Consider the following 16,665-nt stretch of genomic DNA (forward strand, 5'->3'; position numbering starts at 1 on the left):
TGTTTATTATTCAGTTTTTTTCTTGGTTGGTTCTTTTGTATCAAATACTTCCAAAATCACAAAATGTTCCGGAATTTAAAATATTGTGAACTTCATGATACATGTATTTTAAAAAATATTATTGTACATAAGAAATACTCATGAGTTTCAATTTTGTCTGTGAATTTGAAAAAATATCTGTGAATTGAAAAATTATTCAGATTTTTGAAAAATAATCACCAATTCTATAAATGTTTGTGCATTCAAAAATGTTCTCATATTCGAAAAATGTTTGCAAATTCAAAAATTATTCACACATGTGGAAAATGTCCATGAATTCAGAAAATGTCCACAAATACAAATTAAAAAAGGTGCATGAATACAAAATTATTCACTCATTCAAAAAAAACTAAATTTTGAGAAATATTTTAGAATTCGAAAAATATTCAGAAGTTGAAAAAATATAGGGCACATTTATTTCGGTTTTTCGCCTTCTAGTTTTCTTACTACATTAAAATATCGATAAACAAGATCAAAAAAAGAGAAAAATGAGGGAACTAAAAAATGACTTAAAGAAACAAAAACAAATATAAGACAAGGAAAAAGACAGACGGAACAACCAATTGGGCTGGCCTAGTATGCATTTCCTTGCTGTCTATAGCCGGGCACACCTATGTCTCACTTACAACACAATTGGGTTTGGTGCATTTGCTAAAAAACAAATTTGGTTTGGTGCAAAAAATGGCATGCCAATATTTGGCATTTTGTCAAATATTGGCTACTAATTGGCCGGTTATCAAGTTGTTTTGCCTATCTCACATAAAGTTATTATTATTTGGCAAGTATTGGTATTGTCAATATTTAGCAATGCCAACATTTGGCTAGCCAAATATTGGTAGCAAACCAATCATGCTCTTACTACAAGACCGGTCAGTTTGTGGCAGCACGTGCTGCGCGTTTGCTGCTTTTTTTTCGTTTGTTAATTCTATTGCATTTTATTTTCATTTATCTTTTTATTTTTTCTTTCTGGTTCTTCCATGTTTTTTCTTTTTTTGTTTGTTTGGCTATGTCTTTCCTTTTTCTTCCTTTAATAAACTAAGAATGTTTCATCCTTTATTTATTTCATTAATACATTTAATCGATGAACAATATGTGTTTCTTCTGTTTACTTTTTCCGTTTTCTACTATTTTTTGTCTATCATACAAGAGTTAATCGTGTCTTATAATAATTGCCATCGTATATTTAAGAAAAAGTTCACCTTATATTAAGAAAATGTCAATGTGTTTAAAAATATATTTATTGTGTACTTAAAAACGGTTCAATGTATATCAAAAACATGTTCACTGTGCATTTTAAATTTATTCCGAGTATATCATAAAAATGTTCAATGTGTGTTTAAAAATTGTTCATTGTATATTAAAAAATCATATTTAAAAATTCAATATATATTTAAAAATTGTTCTGCATTTATAATAATTTTCAATATTTTCGGAATTTCAAAATTTTGTTCATGTGTTTAATATTTGTTAAATTTTTCTCATGTTTTGAATGTTTAGTTTAAAATTTAATTTTTTTACACGAGCACAAAACATGATTATTATTTTTTTAAAAAAATTGTGCACATTTGTTCCAATAAATGTTGAAAATCTGTTTAAGAAATTGATCTACCCGCTGCTCTTAGCACTTCAAATTTAGTGTTGCGTTTTAGGCAACCTCAATCGCCATTTCGACTGCTAAGTGATGCTGTTTCTATTCCTCTGGGTCGGGAGTTCATCTCCATGGTCTACTCCCTCCGTCCCAAATTATGTGTTGCTGATTTAGTACAAAGGGAGCGGTAATTCAATCCGAGCCTGGGCACCTGTGCACCTGATAAACAGTAAAATAAAACAAATAGGAGAATATTACAGAAAAATCTGATTTTTTTGTATGCAAGATGCTTGAGTGCGCCAGCTGCGTGCAAACATGGGTAAATGGCATTTGACAAGGTCATGGCAAAAAAGACAAAATGAGCTCTGAAGAGTATTAATTTCATAAGCCCCCAAATTATATTTTTATTTGTTGAAAGCTACTGAAATGTCCAAACTTCCATGACAATTTGCACGACAACAACGCACCTGAGGGAGCATCTACAATCGAGAGCCAAAACGCCGCGTCCCAAAAGGATTAATTTAATTTTGGTGATATATAAATTCCCTGGACTAGATGCCTGCGAAGGGGCCAGCCCGTTGGTGTGCGCATACAGCGAAAACTCAACTATCGGACACATGCGAGCGTCCTACAACAAATACATATTGTGAATTCTTTAAAAAAATGTTCACGTATTATTATTTTTCCTGATTTTGGAAAAATGATAAGGAAATCATTAAATGTTCGTGCACTCAGAAAAAAATTGTGAATGAAAATAATGTTCATGGAAAAGAAAATCATGTATTCATAAATATTCAATTAAGGTATATGATTCCCAAAAAGATTCATGATTTCAAAAATTGCGAGTTTCTCAAAAATTGCGAGTTTCTCAAAAATGTTCAAAAATTTACAAAATTGTTCACGAATTCAAAAATGTTCGTAGATAAAAAAATGTTTGTGAATTCCAAAATTCTTTATGAATAAAAAAATAGTTCAAAAGTTCATAAAAATATTCACGAGTTTGTAGAATTTTTTTACGGATTTAGAAAATTGTTCTAAAACTTGAAAAGATTTGCATAATATGTTTCTGAATTCATAGAATTTAATACTCTAAATGTTTGCATAATGCCGGGCAATAACAAAGCCGTTATGGAGAGTATATACGTTGGGTTGCTATTAGCGACCCACGCTGCAAATAATAATTGCTGAGACGTACGCAGCCTCGGCCGGCCCAGCGCTCAGGAGGCCACCGCCTTATTTTATTCCTTCTATTTATTCCGGATTTTGTTTTCATTTTTTCATTTTTCATTTTTATCTTTTTACTTCCAAATATTCTAAATTATTATACTACAAAAACACTATACATAAACATTTGCAAAATGCCAATCATGCAATTGAAACATGTTAAATGTGTATAGAGAAAATGTTTCTCATGTATATGAAAAATATATTGAAAAATAAACAATGTGCATGAAAACAGTTGATGACGTATTTTTAAAATGTTAATCAAGTATTTGAAAAATGTTAGTCAAGCGTCTAAAAATGTTAAATGTGTGTAGAATTTTTTATCATGTATATGTAAAATGTATACGGAAGATATACAATGTGTATAAAAGATATTCATGTATTTAAAAAATGTTAAACGTGTATCAAATATGTTCCTGATATATACGGAAAATATACGACATACATCAACTAAAAGTACACATCACAAAACATATAATTTAAAGTGTTTAGTTCTGTATTAAAAAAGTATATAAAAATGTTCCTAATTTTTTTTAAATGCATATTGTGTGTGGATTTTCTTATTGCCATTAAGAAAGCAGTCCACTGTGTATTCAAAATATGTTGACCATGTTTTAAATTACAACTTTTCAAAAAGTTGTATTGGTAAAAAGATGTACATCGTCTGTTTAAAAATTCCAATGTCAACAAAAATGTTTTACGCGCACCTTAAAAATGTACATTTTGTACTAAAAAACAAAGGCATGGAGTGAAGAGAAAAGTATCCAATGAAACTAGTGAAGTAACCAAAAAACCAACCAAAGCTGAAGGAGAAAACAAATAAAATGAAAAATAAGGAAATGGGAGAGAACAAATGCAAAAGAAGGGAAACTGTGAAAACTGAAAAGGAAAAAAGAAACCAAATAAGAAAGAACCAATTAAATTCAAGGAAAAATCAAACCTAAGAAATGAGGAAACGGGAGAGAACAAATGCAAAAGAAGGGAAACTGTGAAAACTGAAAAGGAAAAAAGAAACCAAATAAGAAAGAACCAACTGATTATATCACAGAAAGCGAAGAAAACTTAAAAAAATGAGGAAAAATAGCGAAAAGTAAAAAAGAAACAAAGGAGACCAAAGAAAAAGAAAACCTAAGAAAACCATTTGCAAAGGAATAGAAACAGTAAAACGGAGTAAAAACAAGGTATAGCAAAGAAAAGTGAAATAAAAGTAACAAGTAAAAACCAGTGAAAGCCCAAGAAAGAAACAAAGAAATCATAAGTAAACATAGGAAAAAGAAAGGAAAAAATCTAATGAAAATCGATAAAGAAGTAAAGGAAATAAAAAAGGCAAGAAAACTGGAGAAAATAAAGAAAACCAGCAAAGAAAAAAAGTAACAAAAAGAAAAAAAACAAAGAAAATGAGTAAAAACGATCGAAAAACCCACCCGCGAGCGAGTGTCTTAGATAAAAAACATAGTGAACAAAAAAAAAGTTTAAACCGCTCGGGCTAGTATGGTTGTGTGGAAAAAAACCCTGCAGTCAGATGGAGGCTGCTGTGCCTATAAGTTAGATATATTGTTCTCGCGTCCATAGCCCTAAAAAAAGTTCTGGCGTCCATAGCCGCGGAAATAGGAAATGCCCAAGCGAGAGTTCCTCGGGACGTTTTTGGTACCACAGGAAGTCCCTGTGTGCCGCTCATTGTGGCACTGTGTGTAGAGAGTTGTGCCGGTCCAACTCTCATTGGTTTATTTTGTTCTTTTTTTTTCATGTCTATTTCTTTTTGGAAAATGTTTGCATTTTTGAAATTGTTCAAAACTTCAATACACATTTTTGTATTACAATTTTGTTTTTACAAATGTTAAAGATACTTGCGTTTACAAAAAATGTTTGTGGAATATGAAAAATGGTTGCACTTTTCAAAAATTGAGTTAAACAGTTCATGTTTTGATTTTTTTTCACAAAATCACAAGAAATCGTGTTTTAAAAAAATAACCTTTTACAAAAATTGTTCACAATTGTTTAAGAAAATTCGTTTTGAAAATTTGCTCGGGAAGTGAAAAGAAGGTTCACATTAAAAAAATTATTCACAAATTTGATAAATATATCAAGTTTTTAAAATTTGTTCATAATTTTCAGAAAAAAGTTGTGTTCATCAAATATTGTTTAGTATTTTTTTTTCTAAATTTCAGGAAATATAAAAAAATAGTAAACGGATCTGCTACTGCAGTCAGTTCTTATTAGTGAGAAAAACTCACTAGCTTCGCTAGCTAGCTACATGTGTCCAGATGTCGAGGGTTGGAGTTCGGTTTCTGTCAGTGGCTCCATTTGTTTTTGTGATTTTTACACCGCTTGCATCCGCATGGGTCGGCCCAAGTGGGGGACTCTCCTTTGTGAAACTCGAACAATTCACAGCAATAAGCGACACATAGGATTGTCTCAATTGTCTCAAAAAAAAAAACATAGGATTGTCTCAAAAAAAGCGACACATAGGAGGTCCCGTCACTGCATAGGGTGAGGGGAGACTAGTAAAGACGTACCCATGGTGCACTTTGAGCCTGCCTAGTGGAGAAGTGGGGTGCCTATTTTTTCATTCTCTTTCGTTTCTTTTTTGTTTTTGAGTTCTTCTTTTTTCGTTTAAACAAAATTCAATGAAATGTTAGCGAATATGAAAAATGTTCAAAATTCCCGGAGTAGCTGAGCCTGGACGCCAAAACTTTCTTCTCATATGAAATAAGCATGATAAGCACGAACCATTTTTTTTTGCAAATAACACATGAAAGCCAAGTAAACTTATTACTGAGTGTACTCAAGCTAAATCATCATAATTTAGAGAACACAAATTCAATGTAAACAATCAATATTTACAAAAAAAACAATTCAATGTCATGCTTTTTTTCAAAGGTTGCACTTACCAATAAAACTAACTTAAAATAATGACTAGGAACAAAATGTCATCCTCGGTGCTCCTATGATTCGTGCGTGCTCGAGGCAAGGTAGCGTCCAGGTGTGATGCGGTGAGATGAAAAGGACAAGATCGGGAGGCAGCCATCCTGGGAGCAGTCTGGATGAAGGCAAGTAGGAAGAAGTCTTTCTTGACTCCGTGTGCAATGCTTAAGAGGAAAACATGGAGATTGGTCCCAAAGGTGAGATACCTACAAAGATGACGGGGAGGTCGATCCACTGGCCATGGATATTGTGGCGGTGCTTGTCCATCACACCTAGAATGCCCTCGGGCGCGGGCTAGGTGGAGCCGCTGTTGGTCATGGCGTAATCGAGCGATATGGGTCATGGTCCTTGGCGACGGTGTCACGTCTAGGGTTCCGGGAGACGAGGGGAAACAAGCCGAGTGGGAAGGGAGAGCCACAAGGTTGCTTGGGAGGGGGTCAGGAAGGAGCATCAGGTTCATGGCAAGAGTCACCAGAGAGAGAAAGAGAGGGACAAAAACCATGGTGAGACGAATGGAAAAAACAACGCGATGGGAGGAACAAAAAAACTAGTGGAAGGGAGGGACAAATGAAGGCAGACAAAACAGATGACGGGAGATGGATCTTTCCACTCTTTTAAGGTAAGTAGTGAGTCAACTGGCTTTTCTGTAAGAGACAAACCAAGGCAAGTCCTACCATGCATTGCGAACTACCATCTAAATGCAAGGGGAGGGGAGCGAGCAACTTAAACGGGGCCAACCCGTTTACCTTTTCAAATTTTCTTGGTTATGGAACCTTCGGGAAGGTTTTGTCCGATTTCTTGTTTTTCTTCTTCCTATTGTTTCTACTTAATGGGGTTCTTTTTTTCATCAAATTTTCATGTTTTTTCAAAAGTTTCCTTGCAAAGGATGTAAAAATTTAGCAAGAATGTCCGGGGTTTCAAAAGTTGTCCGCTCTTTAAAAAATTGTTCATGTTCTTCAAAAATTGTTTCAATTTTTTTAAAACAATCATGTTTAAAAAATATCAAATTTCTAAAGTAGTTCATATTTTCCTAAAAAGTCTGAAATTTTAAAAATATTCTTATTTTTAAAACAAGTTTGTGTTTCAAAAAAGTTCACAAATTCAAAAAATTTCTTCCTTTTTAAGAAATCTTAGATAAAACTTTCAATTTTTTAAAAATGTTCTTACAGTAGAATATATTCGTATTTCTAAAAGTTTTTAGAAATTTCGAAAAATCTTCATGTTTTCAAAAAATGTTCTAAAGTTTCGGATAATGTGCAGAAATTTAAAAAATTGCTCGTGTGAAAAGATATATTTGTGTTTTCGAAAAATAAGTAGGAATTTAAAAGCAAGATCCCAAATTTTAAAAAATGTTCCCTAGAGTACACCAGCTATAGTGTACTCTTTGCTGCGAGGTTTTTAATACATACTAGATCATTGATGGCGCGCGATGCTGCGCCCTTCTATTTGGATTTTTCTTTAATATAGATAGACATGATCATGACCATTAATTAGATTTGCATATATTGACCCATATATTTGTGAGCAACACAAGGGAGGTTAGTATTAATTGGTTTGCAAGAAGTAATGTGGCAGTATAGTATGGCAGGATAGAGTTTTATCTTTGGTCTAATGGGATTTAGTCGGCTCAAGGACAGTCAACATGTGATGGGGTAGACAATTATAAAATAACAAAAGGAAAGTATGATTCATAGTTGGGACTATAAATTAGTACATGATGGTTCAATTGGAAGGTAGAAAAATAGAACAACTATATGAGGCGCTGTTCTGAACAATAGCAGATAGCACGGAAAATAAATGGAGGGCAAGCAGATGCAATAGAATACCTAGCGAAGGATGGAGAAGCACAAGAGCGAGAAATAAAAACAAGCCAACACATTGAAGCCTGGACAAACGACATAACTAATTTAGTATAACACAGTAGCTCGGCATTGTATAAGACAACAACATGTGAAGGTCTTGCCTAAATGAAATCACTCAACAAGTGGTTTATAACATTTACATAAAGTCTATTCTAAGCTTATGAAATAACATAACAAGAAGCTGCCCAAAAGCATCTAGGAGTGGAATTACATGTTTTCTGATCCAAAAGAACAAAAAAGAAAGACCTTCGAGTCAAAATGATGCATAGAAAGCTTCACAAGAACATCAGTTGCAACAATGGACTATGGAGGTTAATGGCATCTGCTATAGTGAGTCTATGCTATGATACCGGTAGGAAAGACTATTAATTGCTGAGTAAAATGGTTCCTCTTGTGCACTCCATCAACATCCGGTATGCATGTTGTTAAGGAAATAAAAAAATAATGACAAAAGTAATATAAGGGCTTAACAAAGAGAGAGTTTTCCTGGACCAAACAATGGAGCCTGCCGCCGCGCATCATGGCTGCCACTTGTCATCACGAATGCTACCTTGGCCACTTGCCTCTTGACACTTGATGGTTTATTTGACACCAACGAATGCTTCTTCATGCAAGGAGTTTTGTTCCAGACCAAATTCTTATGAACCCAAAACTAAGCATAATCACATAGGCAAAAAGTACAGAATCAGTTCAGTTAGGAGTGAAAAGCGTTGCAATTTAAATCTTCAGCACATTTCAATCCATTAAGCACAAAAACAAACCATTGTAAATCAAGTGAAATTTCAACATTTGGCTCTAAGTAGATGGTCAATTTGTTCTTGTGAATTGAGCAAAAAATTAAAATGGCGGGTACATTTTTGCACAGAAGCATGTATGACAGAACTGTAAAACATATAAACCGTACCACCAAAAGTATGATTCTCATCAAACTGTGTGCACATCGTACCAGCTCTAGACAGAGAAGGGTGATGGTGATGATGCGTTTCACCTCCTGCACTCCCTCGAACGTTGCCTTACCAGGCTTAGCTGCTAATGTGAATTTTTTGCCAAGTGTAGCAATGAGTGGTCCAGCATACAAAAAAACAGATGTGCACACTGGTGAATGGAACTTAAATAGTAACATTGTGGATGTAAATACCAAAACCATCTTATCTCATGCATACATCTGGACCACAAAGGTGATGTAACCCAATTAAGCTCCATGCACCTATAGTGAATAGGATTAAGTTAACAACATTTTCCAGAAACTAAAGGCAATGAGTTAGTTAAAGCATAAGAATAGGTATTGAACAGTGACATGAGGAATACCGTCGCACGTAGCCCAAGTGTAAGTGCATCAGGTGCCCCCTTATTGGTTTGGAGTATTGAAGACAAATAGGTTGAGGAACTAATATGTTTATGAGTATACACAGGAGATAGAGTCCCTGAGGATTTGGTTTAACACATGAAAGATGACCCCTAAAAATGGATTTCTCCAAGTGAAGAATTTGGTGATGAAATTGGTACGACCTTTGAAGAAATTGATGTGAAGACTTTGAAGCTTGAAGACTTTGTTTTCTTAGTTTCTTTTCTTCTTCTTTGAGTCATTGGGAAAACCGTGCTGTTAAAGGGGGTCCAGGTGAAACATATTTCACATTTCCAAAGTGATGCTCAAACTTACTCAAACCCATACACAAAAGTCGCTTCGAGTGAAGCCTTTGGAAATCTTCAGTATAGCCGACGCATTTGCTAGCGACAGTGGTGTAGTTCATCTGGTCGCTGGCGAATTTGGTCATGTTGAGGAGTTAGGAGTTCGCCAGTGCGATCTGCCTAAAAGTGAGGAAATTGAGTGCCCCGATGAATTTGAGAGTTCAAATTCTGACCGTTGCTGCGCCGTGTGCCAGCTGTCAAGTGGATCCTTATCTCGACAGTGGTCCAATCAGAGAAGGGCATTTATGAGAATTCATGTCGGGTTGCCCCTGGCTATAAATAGCCGCCCCACAACCATTTGTTAGTTGGCTGTTTCGAGAAAACTTGACACTTATCATTTGAGAGCAACCCATCCTCTCACGACTTTGAGAGAATCCTAAGTGAGGAAAAACCCAGAGCCAAAGTGATTGAGCATCACTGAACATATTAATCTGTGTGATCCAACGTCTGTTACCTTTGAAGACTGTCATTCTTCCAGACGGTTACGCGTCAAGTTCTGAGTACACCAAGAGTCATTGTGGTGCGCCGGCGAACAAGTCTGTGAAGGTTTTGGAAGTCTACCTTGAAGATTTACCATGAGTGATTGGGCGAGGTCTGCGGGCCTTAGCTCAAGAGGAATATGGTGAGGATTGTGTGTACTCTGAGTTGCGACTCGGCCGCCTCAACCAGACATACAACTGATGCAGCAACTGGAACTGGTCTACCAAATTGCTTCGTCTTCATCAAGCCAACTTGGTTTCAAACTCCTCACCCTCTCTTACATTATTCCACTGCTGGAGAATTTGTGATCTATGCTCTAATGAATTTAAACTGAAGTATTTCATCAAGCTATCTTTCATTTCCCCAGTTCATATTCTTCATGCTTGTATGACTGTATGATTGCATGTTCTTTACTCTTCCGTATCTTGATTGCATGTACTCTGATTCTGTGATGACTTAGTTTCCCTTGCGTTTCTATCTCTTCACTCTAATCTTCGTCAAATTCTTTAGAGTTTGACAAATTTCTAAAAATCTCCCATTCACCCCCTTATGGGAGATAACCTGCACTTTAATTGGTATCAGAGCAAGGTACTCCCTTGTTCTGTGTGATTTTGGTTTAACCACCTGGAGTTTTAGTTATGTCGACCGCAGGTATGATCAAGGTTTCTGCCGCATGGCCCATCTTCGATGGCAAAAACTATCCTTACTAGAAGAACAAGATGCACATGCATCTTGAGGCAATTGACAATGATCTCTGGTTCATCATTGAGAACGGTGTTCCCACTATTGCTCCTAGCATCAATGCTGCTGATGTGAAGAGATTCAAGCAACTCGACTCTCAAGCGAAGAACATCATATATGGACATCTCAACAAAGGGTAGTATGGCAGAGTGAGTGGACTAGAAACATCAAAGCTGATCTAGGACATGCTCTCCAAGGTCAATGGAGGAGTTTCCACTCAACGTGAATCTCGAGTTGATGTGCTTCGCAATCTCTTCAACCGCTTCAAGAGGCTTGATAATGAAGATGTTCAAAAAAATTCTATCGCCTCACTAATATTTCCAATGAGCTACAAGCACTAGGTGCTACTGACATCACTGAACACAAGGTGGTGAAGAAATTGCTAAGATCTCTTGACAGCTCCTTTGACACCCTTGCCCTGATGATTCAAGAGCGTCCTGATTACAAGCCATTTGACCCCGCTGATGTTCTTGAGAGGCTCAATACTCATGAATTTCAGCAAGCTGAGAAGAGGGACATGTATGGTCACAGCTATGGACGACCTCGTGCTCTAAAGGAAAAGGATAAAGCAAAGGAAATTTTATCATCTGAAGAGGATGAAGAAGTGTTAGAATGCAGTACTGATGATGCTGAGGAAATTGGCAGAGAATTGGCTATGCTTGTGAGGAAGTTCCAGAAGTTCTCGAGAGTCTTCAAAGTACGATTCGAAGAACACTGAAGCTTCTGCTCGAGACTATGATAAAAGTACTTGCCACAAAATGCAAGAAGCCAGGCCATTACATCACCGATTGCCCTCTCTTGAAAAAAGGCTCAAAGAAGAAAAAGTCTAGCAAGGATGACGATTCTGATGAAAAAAGAAGAATTCATCAAAGTATTCATCAAAGAAGAAAAGCACCTCCGACAGAGCTCGTGCTTTCATTGGGAAGGAAATGGATTCCGAGGAAGAATCTGAGGAAGCTGAGGAATCTAAGGAGGAATCTGACTCTGGGGTTTTAAGTTTGGCTCTCGCTACTGAGTTCATCAGCAAGTCCATCTTCGATCATGAAGAAAAAAGTGACTCCACCAACTCTGAAGACTATGCTGATGACTACGCTCCCACCTATTGCTTCATGGAAAGAGGTGTCAAGGTAACCTCATGTGAAGCCTACTTTAATACCTCAAGTGATGATGAGTCTAAATGTGAAGCAAACAAGAAACTTGCTATAATTGCAAATGAACAACAAAATGCTATGGAAAAGATTCAAAAATTGCTAGACAAAAGTGATGATCTGTTAGATGAGAAAATGGATCATAGTCAAGGTTAGTCTGAGGATCTTAGACGCCTAAAGTCAAAATATGACGAACTTGAAAGTTGTCATGTGGCCCTCTCAGTTGCACACGAGAAGCTATCCTATGAATTACTTCAAAGGAAGCAAGAGCTCGAGAAGCTGAGAGCGTCTCATGATGATCTTTAGAAAGACAATGATTCATTACTCGCTCAACAGATCAACACTCCTCAGGAAGAATTTGTTGCTCCATGCTTAAAATGCCTTGAACGTGATAATGCAAATTCTTTAGCTGAATGTTCAAATGCTTCAACTATTTCTATAGCTTAAAATGTATCTATGGTTTCAATTCCCTCATCTGAGGAGACCACTAGTGTCACTGACGAAAATGCAGGTCTGAAGAAATTGTACGTGACAGGAATGTAGAAAAGCCTAAAGGGCACCAAACACTTTGTGATGTGCTCAAGAAGCAGATTCTGAACAAGAACCCTAGGAAAGAGGGTATTGCTTTTGAGAGAAAGCTGAACGCAGATGGATCTTATTAGAAACCTGAGCAGTGTCCCAAAACCACATGGGTTGCTACAAAAGGACCTCCAGTTGATCCATCCACTCTATCTGGCTACAATTGTGATACTCCACATTCTTCTGATGAGTCATCTGAATCCAACTACAATCTATTCAAAAATTAGAATGGTGAAGTATTTGCTAGATTTGCTGGTACTAACTGCAGGAATGGTCCCCAAGTGAAGAAAATCTAGGTGCCCAAAAGTGTTCTTCAAAATCTTCAAGTGAATGTCATCATGACACCACCGAAGAAAAGGAATAGACCTAGGGAAAATTCTTCACCTAGACCAAAGTCGTCAAATGGACACAGGCCAACTCATGCTCGTACTAACACTTCTATGTAGGGAAACAGACAACGATCTGATGAATATGTGCATTTTTTCTCAAATCACTATGTGCATAGAACTGCCAAGAGTTTCTCTGCATATTCTTATGAGTACTACACTCCGCCTGTGAAGAGAAATGCATATTCGTCAATGCCTAAGTTCTCTATCAATGCTTTGTGTTACATTGCTTCTCAGCCACCCACTCAGATGTGGGTGGTTAAGAAGAAGAACTAATCTCTTTTACAGGGTCAGGTCTTCAGACACAATAAATGTCTGATGAATTTGTTGAAGGCCTGGCATAATGCTTGTTGGAATGCAAGCTAATCATGATGAAATGAATTCCTCATTTCACACATCCCTATGTTGCTAGTTATATGCTTACTGATGAAATTCACTGATGAAATTGACCATCATATTCTTCAACTGAAGTATATGAATTTGTAAGTGAGACTAATGCTTCTACATGATGATACTCCCAAAGCTACTGAATGGGTTCTGGACAATGGCTGCACCAATCACATGACTGGTGACAGGAATCTCCTCACCAATGCTCCCCTTGCTTCGTCTCATCTGAAGCATATCACCTACGCTGACAAAGGAAGAAAGCAAGGTATTGGGTCTAGGTAAGGTTGCTATCTCAAAGGATCGACAAATGGAAAAGGTGATGCTTGTCGAGTCCCTAGGATACAACCTCATGTCTGTCTCAATGCTTTGTGATCTTGATATGATTGTCATCTTTGGCAAATATAGATGCATTGTGCTAATGGAATATGAGAAGTCCAAAGTCTTCGAAGGCTTTAGGGGAGGTGATTTGTATATTGTAGATTTCTCTCTAGGTCCTCAACCGACACGTGTCTACTGGCAAAAGCTTCATAGTGCTGGCTATGGAATCGATGACTTGGACATGCTGGCATGAGGAATTTGAGAACACTCATCAATAAGAAGCACATCATTGGCATCGATGGCATCAAATTCATCAAAGATCACCTTTGCGGTGCTTGTGAGGCTGGAAAGATGACAAGATCCAAGCACTCCACGAAGACAATCATGACCACTACTCGTCCCTTTGATTTACTTCATATGGATCTCTTTGGTCCTACTCATTATGCCACACTAACCAATGCAACATCACTTTATGGATTTGTCATAGTTGATGATCATTCTTGTTACACATGGGTGCATATCATTACCTTCAAGACTGAAGTGCAGGGTGTCTTCAGACGGTTCGCAAACTGTGACATGACGAATTATGGCATCAAGATCAAGCATATCAGAAGTGAAAATGGCACCGAGTTCAAGAACACATGCCTTGATGACTATCTTGACAAACTTGGTATCACTCATGAGCTATCTACTCCTTATACTCCTCAGAAGAATGGAATTGCTGAGCGCAAGAACATGTCACTCATTGAGATGGCCCGCACTATGCTTGATAAATACAAGAGATCTCGTCGATGGTGGCCTTAAGCAATTGATACTGCTTGTCACATCATCAATCGGGTATATCTTCACAAATTCCTTAAGAATACTTCATATGAGCTCCTCACTGATAAAAAGCACAAGGTAAGTTATTTCAAAGTCTTTGGTGCTAAATGTTAGATTAGAGATCCACATCACAATTCCAAATTTGCACTGAAAGCACATGAGGGTTTTATGCTTGGTTACAGAAAAGACTCGCACACCTACAGAGTCTTCAAAACCTATCAAAACAAGGTGGTTGAAACTGTATACGTGTGGTTAACGGCTCGCAAAGAGAGCACCTGCCTTCTGTGCTAGATGAAATGCCTCCTGAGGAATCCATCAAGCTGATGAGCACTAGTGAAATAGTGCCCAGTGAAGAAATAGCTGAAGAAGAAGTGATCATTCCCCGTCATGAAGAAACTACTACTCCTGAAGAAAGTGACTCCGAGGAAAATGCTCAATCCCTACAAGGCCCTCGTCCATCTCATCCACGAGTGGCGGATGAAGTGCAGATTGAGAAGATCCTCGACAATATCAACACACCTGGTCCCCTCACTCACACGAGAGCTTCACGTTTAGCTAACTTTTATGGGCATTTTGCATTTGTCTATATCACAGAGCCCACCAAAGTTGTGATGCATTTCTGGAACTTGAGTGGATTCAAGCCATGCAAGAAGAATTGCAACAATTCGAGCTCAACAATGTGTGGGAGCTTGTCAATCATCCTGATCCACGCAAGCACAATATCATCGGCACTAAGTGGATCTATCGCAACAAGCAAGACAAAAATGGCCAAGTGGTAAGAAATAAGGCTCGTCTTGTAGCACAAGGATACACACATGTTGAGGGTATTGATTTCGGTGAAACATTTTCACCCGTTGCTAGACTTGAAACTATTCGTATATTGCTTGCATATGCTAACCATCACAATATTCTCTTATATCAAATGGATGTGAAAAGTGCATTCCTCAATGGTAAGCTTGAGGAAGAAGTATATGTTGCTCAACCACCAGGTTTTGAGGATCCAAAATATCCTGACAAAGTCTTCAGACTGAACAACGCTCTCTATGGCCTCAAGAAAGCCCCACGGGCTTGGTATGACACTCTGCAGGAATTACGCCGGAGATCATGTGGATCGCAAGTCTACATCAGGAAGATGCCATCTCCCCGGACAATCACTTGTCTATTGATCCTCAAAGAAGCAGACTAGCGTGGAACTTTTCACAGTTGAGGCTGAATACATTGCCACTGGTGCCTGTTGCTCACAGTTGCTATGGATGAAGCAAACCCTCAAGGACTATGGCGTCAACATGAAGAAAGTCCCTCTCTTTTGTGACAATGATAGTTCTATCAAGATCGCCCATAACCCTGTGCAACATTCCAAGACGAAGCATATTCAGGTTCATCACCATTTTCTTCGTGATCATGTGCTGAAGGGAGACATCATCATCGACCACATGAAGACTGAAGACTACCTTGCCGATATCTTCACTAAGCCCTTGGATGAAAAGAGGTTCTGCAAGTTGCGGTGTGAGCTAAACATCCTAGAATCTTCGAATGTACTCTGAAGTGGACACACATCCTAACGCTTATGTATTTTTTGATGACTTTGATGTACAACACATGAAGTAGCGTTTTCTTAAATCAATGAAGACTAAACCTCTAAGTGTGAAGAAATTAATGAAGAACTTGACTCTCAGAACCCTATGATAATTGTACGCGGTGTCTGAAGTCATCACAGTTCTTATATGGTGGGTAACGCCACCACCTCTTTATGACATTATTCAAATATGAGTTTTTCGTCATTTGCAATTTTGTTAAACTTTTCAAATTCGTCATTTGAGGTTATTCCTCACTGCTTATTATTTATGTTTTTAATCAAGCTTTTCAACAACATCCACATATTGCTAATTCTTCAATTTGGTTTCTTCATGTATGTGGATGTGATCAGACCCGCTCCCCTCTATGTTAAGCTCAGCTCACTCTATTCACGAAGTCTTCATATGCATTCTACTCCCTCCACTACAAAAAAAAGACACATTCGTGACATTTTGGGCCAAACAATTTTTTTTCTGTCATATATATGACACTTCTATGACAATAATTGTGACAAAACCCGGTATCATCATAGATGTGGTGGGATCCTACTTCTATGACAAAAAATCATGACAGAAAATGGGCTTTTCGTCCTGGGCGGGCCGGAGACGCAGCTGCATGACATTCTTTGGGCCGTCCATGACGGAAAAAACCTTGGTAGAAGCGAGGGCGAGGAAAGTTTCATGGAGTTCCCGGTTACGGTGGGAGGTCGGGGCCGAGCGATGCGCGCTTCTCTCGTACACGTACGCTCGTGTGTGCGAGGCGTTGGCTCTAACTGAACTCGAGCGAGGCGTTGGGCTCTAACTGGACCCGAGCGATTGCACTGCAGGCTACGCGTTACTGAACCCAAGCGGTCGATCGATGGCTATTAACTGATCCCGATCGAGCGATTCCTTCGCTACTGC

The sequence above is a fragment of the Triticum dicoccoides genome, chromosome 7A, assembly GCF_002162155.2.
Source record: "Triticum dicoccoides isolate Atlit2015 ecotype Zavitan chromosome 7A, WEW_v2.0, whole genome shotgun sequence".
Lineage (NCBI taxonomy): Eukaryota > Viridiplantae > Streptophyta > Magnoliopsida > Poales > Poaceae > Triticum > Triticum dicoccoides.